Genomic DNA, 5545 nt, shown 5'->3' with positions numbered 1-5545 from the left:
ATGGTACAGTGCACTGGAGTTGTATTAAATTTATGGAGGAGAAATAGAGCAGGATAATGAATCTTTTCAAGCAATTTCAATACATTTCAAACCTTAAACTACTGTCAGAAAGACATAGTGCAGCAACTCTGCTATGATTCTCTGAAAAGCAGACAATGTGTTTTTAATACCTGCTTGGAAGAGAAACATATATGTATCCAGTTAAAAATTCAGATTCTTTGCCAATATTGTGAAATGAATTCAGGCAATATGGGAATCTGCAATATGCAATTTATTACTCATCAGTGCAACCAATTTTTCCAGGTTGGCATTGGGCCTTTCAAATGTAAAACTGATAATTTTTAATATGATCACCATGGGAAGCTTGCTCCTGATGGTAAAGCACATTCAGTAATAAGTTGTAAACAGTCACTAAATGACTTGCTAGAATTTCTCTAGACAATACACTGTTTGACATTATAAATGGTTTCATCTCTGTTTTTTGAAAATGGACTGCAATATTCATGTCATTAAAAAAATTCTGTGAGGGACTTCCCTGGTGGCGCAGTGGTTAAGAATCTGCCTGCCAACGCAGGGGACAAGGGTTCGAGCCCCAATCTGGGAAGATCCCACATGCCATGGAGCAACTAAGCCCGTGCGCCACAACTACTGAGACTGCGCTCTAGAGCCCGCGCGTCACAACTACTGAGCCCGTATGCCACAACTACTGAAGCCCGGGTGCCTAGGGCCCATGCTCCGCAACAAGAGATGTCACCGCAATGAGAAGACCGCGCACCACAATGAAGGGTAGCCCCCGCTCGCTGCAACTAAAAAAAGCCTGCGTGCAGCAAGACCCAATGCGGCCAAAAAAAAAAAAAAAATTTCTGTGACCTATTTTGGGCAATATGTTTAGTAAATAGCCTGTGCAGATGCTGAGCATCCCAGGATGATTACACAGCTAAATAATTATGTGGATGATATGTACAGAGGTTGAGGTAAAATAAACTGTTATATTCTATGTTCCCTGAATTTCTAGAGCCTAAGTTTTAAAGTTAAGATCTTAAACAGGTTATTATCACTGCAAATATTTTCCCCACTTTTAGGGTGCTGTTAACTTCAGTCTTCATCATCAATATATGGGCAAGTAAATGAACCAAGAAAACAAAAGTGGTCAAGTATCCAAATACTTCTTGAACCAAGAAATACATAAGTATTTCTTTATACTATATTCACATATAGAGAATTTCTACTCCAATACTTTTGGAACCAAAAGATCCAATTTAAAGCAACAGCTTTTAATTTAAACATATGGAAATGAAAACAAGACATAAAGATATATTTGTATCTTCTCTGAGAAGGTCATCCACTAAATATTTCAGCTTCTATAAAGTTCTATAGTTATTGTGGGTTTTACATAAAAAGCCTTGAAAAAGAGAGAGCAGTAATTTGGGGGAATCTTGTTCACAGAATCATTTTAAATACTGATATATCTCTTCAACAGTGAATTCAAAGAACTATGTAAAAGATCATTTTCTCAGTAGACTCCTGAAGTTCTTTCCCTTGAAGTTCTTGATATTTATTTATATTACACCTGAGTTGCTTTCATGAGATTTTAATACTTTATACTAAATTCACATATAGAAAATTTCTATTCCAATATTTAATCATTAAAAAAGAATCTGGAAAACCAGATATTTTGGGGAATATGAACATTCTTAATATTAGCAAAGCTATTTCTGTCAAGTAGATTTTTATGAGTAGTACTGACTAAACACATAATTTACCCAGGTAAACATAGGAAATGTGGTGAAGAATTAACTAGGGGTTTGGTACTTTGTGAACACCCACATTCTTAGGAGATTTTGTAGAGAAAATCAATCAGGTTTCATTTAAATATTTCCTGTATCAAAAAGTGGTGAAAATCTAAATTCAGATTTTATTTCCACTTCTGGACAAGATGACGCAGTGAATCAGATTTACCTCCTGCTTGAAACAATTAAAAAATCAGATGTAATATATAAACAATTGTTTTCAAGATATAAATATCAGACAATAGGCAATGATTTCTAAGAGATGGGAAACAAAAGTGACCCCCATGATTTTTCCAAGCTTACTGCCTGGAGTTTCTAGCCAAAGGATAGGAAGGGGAAAGCCAGGAGGAGATGGAGTCTAGGGAAGCCAAGGCAGCTAGAATTTGCAAGGCAAAGTGCCAGGGATGAAAGCCACACACAGAGAGAACTCTGGAGACACACAAAGGGTCCCTCTTGTGTCTTCAACTGAGTACTACTGACTAGCCCATGCATGTTAGGAAACTACCTAAGGCTGGAGAAAAAAACCACTTGACAGTTTTAGAGAGAATAATAATAACAGAAATACCTGTTAATTGAATGAATAAAAGCTAATTCTTTCTTCTTTGCCTATAAACAGAAAGCAAGGAACAGTGAAAGGGTAAACATACAACATTAAAATGGGTGGGGAGGGGAGTATTTGGAAATACATTTTGTACTAATGCCATTCAGGTTTATTTCTGAAGATATCATGAAATTTTGTGGATGTTGCTAAATTCTAGTTTAAAGTTAAAATGCTGTGGGCTTCTACTAATTTCTATCTTTGTAGTTTTTACTGAGAAACAAGGTATTATCTTTATTAAGAAAACACTGCTATTACCAATGGGATATGCACCAGAAAAAAGACAAAAACCTAAAATACAAGACTTTGGTAGTCCACCTACCTCTCATACGGTATTCCTTGTGATACATTCATTCCAACATGTATATGAGTTCATATGGTGTGAACACAGTGTTTTAATACCTGGAAGCTTTAATATAATAGTGTATGTATCAGAATCACAGACCTGAACTTAATATACAGAGTGAGGAGTAGCCTGCAGCTTGTGATCCTCAAAGTTCTTTATACGAAGTTCAATACCCAGAATACGAATGGAACTCATTCAATAATACTATTAATTATCTGTATTAACTTGTCACAAACTCCCTCTGTGTACTTTGTGTGTTAAAACCTGAGGATGGATGCAATGCTTTCTTAATGACCTGCTATACCTAAATGTGTGATCCTGCAGCTTCATTTTTATCACATTCTAAATCACTTAATGATCAGAATGGACTAATTCAAATATTAAAAATATATGGTACAACAATTACACAATTTGGTATCAGTCCATCCATGGTGGGCCTACAGTAATATGGAATCGCTTGTGCAAAAATAAATTAAAATTCATAATTTAATTATTTTGCATTAGAAATATTTTGGCAAACAAGGGATCATTATAGGTTGTAACTGTTATTGAGTACAGGATAAAAGAGTGTAGGGGTGATGTAATCTCCTAGATGTTAATGAGAAAATAAAAAGTTCTTATGTTTTGGAAAATGATCTCATTTACAAATTATATGGAAATAGGTGCAAAGCCATAGTTCTCCTCCTGTAGAAGGCTTACATTATAAGTTTCTAAATTCCTAAATCACAAATCTTTAAAAATGAAGCTAAGTCATCACGTAATTAAAATTAGATTACAGAGACCTACTATGTTTACAATGGAAATTATATAAAAGAGCAATGTGTAAGAAAAAACTATTTAAAGTTATGTGTAAATGAGTTTGAAAAACAAGAGCCAATTTCAGATTTATTGTACTAAGACAGGGTAACTGCACTGTAAACAATATTAGGCATACCTCGGAGATATTGCAGGTTCAGCTCCAGACCACCACAGTAAAGTGCATACTGCAATAAAGTGAGTCGCACAAATTTTCTGGCTTCCCAGTACATATAAAAGTTAAGTTTATACTATAGTCTATTAAGTATGCAATAGTATTACATCTATAAAAACAAACATTAAAAAACAGCATTAATTTAAAAATAACACTGTTGGAAAAATGGCGCTGATATACTTGCTTGATGCAGGGATGCCACAGATCTTTGGTAAAAATGCGATATCCGTATTTTATTGTACTTCGCTGAGCAAGTCTATCGGTGCCATTTTCCAACAGCATTTGCTGACTTTGTGTTTCTGTGTCACACTTTGGTAATTCTTGCAACATTGCAAACTTTTCCATTATTATAATATTTGTTTTAGTGATATGTGATAGGTGATCTTTGATATTAATGCAATGACTTCCTGAAGGCTGAGATGATAGTTAGCATTTTTTAGCTATTGCTTTAAATTAAGGAATGTACATTGTTTTTTGGACATAATGCTATTGCACACTTAATAGACTTCAGTATAGTGTAAATATAACTTTTATATGTACCAGGAAATCAAAAAAATTCGTGTACTTGCTTTACGGCAATACTTCGCTGTACTCTGGTGGTCTGAATCAAACCCTCAATATCTCTGAGGTATGCCTGTATATGTTACTTTAGAAGCAAATTTAATTTTGCATTTTGATTTTTTCAGATTTAAATGCTTTTTTGCATTCTCTGAGCATATACTGTTTTTCTAATGAAAGACACTTATAGGCTAGATGAAGGCTGTCCAAAATTTAAAGAATTGTGGGTTTCAAAAATTACTTCCACAATGTAGCATTTTCCTTTTAACTCACTGATTAAAGAAAATTTGGTTTTCAAAATCACATGCTTACTGTAAGGTAGTAATACTTTAAACTGAAAATGTTGCATTATTAAATAAAGCATAAGTAACATTTAAAACTCTTTAATAAAAAGAATGAAACAAATCTTTCATAGAAAGTATGTAAGTATACTTCCACTGTAGATGGGAAACTTGGCTCATGATATTCTACATTTTAAAAATGTCAATTATGGTATAGTACTGAACAGCCAGGAACTCAATTTCTTTACCAACTTTGATGTTATCATTTGACAAGATTTAGTCATGTTTTCTTAGGTTTTACAATTCAGAAGCACTTTAACTCCTCTATGTAGATGAAGAAACTAAGGTTCAGAGACTTAAAAATCATATAATTTATCTGAGGCAGAAATTAATTAGGGCCCAGGTCACCTGACCTTTTAGTGCTATTATCTTAAAATCCATTTATATTTGCAAATAACAAAAGCACTGTATTAATATTTGAAAATATACTTACATAAAAATGATAAAAAGGTATAACTAGTATTAAATATGTGACTGGCAAATTATGTCCATTTTAAATGTATCACCCTAATTTTTCAGGGGATCTCAATGTCAAAGGCCCCCAGCCCAGTTTTCTTGTGAATTTGTTTACACTCTCTCAAACAGAGTAATCAAACTTTATCAGGTACTATTATAACACCATGGATCTCCACAATGATGCTTCAGTAGTATTTGGTTCAACTGTAGGTGATACTTAATTAGGTTGATGATCCTCAATTCAGTAATTACCCTTTCATATAACATCACCTATGGTCTTTTTCTGAGGCTAACTATTGGTGTTACTAAGCTCAGAGTAGGGCTATCCGCACTCTACACAGTCCTATAATCAGTATTAAGAGACCCCTTTAGGTGTCTGTGCCTTCTGTGATAGTTAACTCCAACAGATATTTAGTTAAAATTCTCAAGCTAGAAATGGTAAGAAAACTTTCACAGAAAAAACCTTAAAAAAAAAAAAAAGGCCCA

This window comes from Balaenoptera musculus, chromosome 7, assembly GCF_009873245.2.
Source record: "Balaenoptera musculus isolate JJ_BM4_2016_0621 chromosome 7, mBalMus1.pri.v3, whole genome shotgun sequence".
Classification (NCBI taxonomy): Eukaryota; Metazoa; Chordata; class Mammalia; order Artiodactyla; family Balaenopteridae; genus Balaenoptera; species Balaenoptera musculus.
This window is presented reverse-complemented; position numbering follows the sequence as displayed.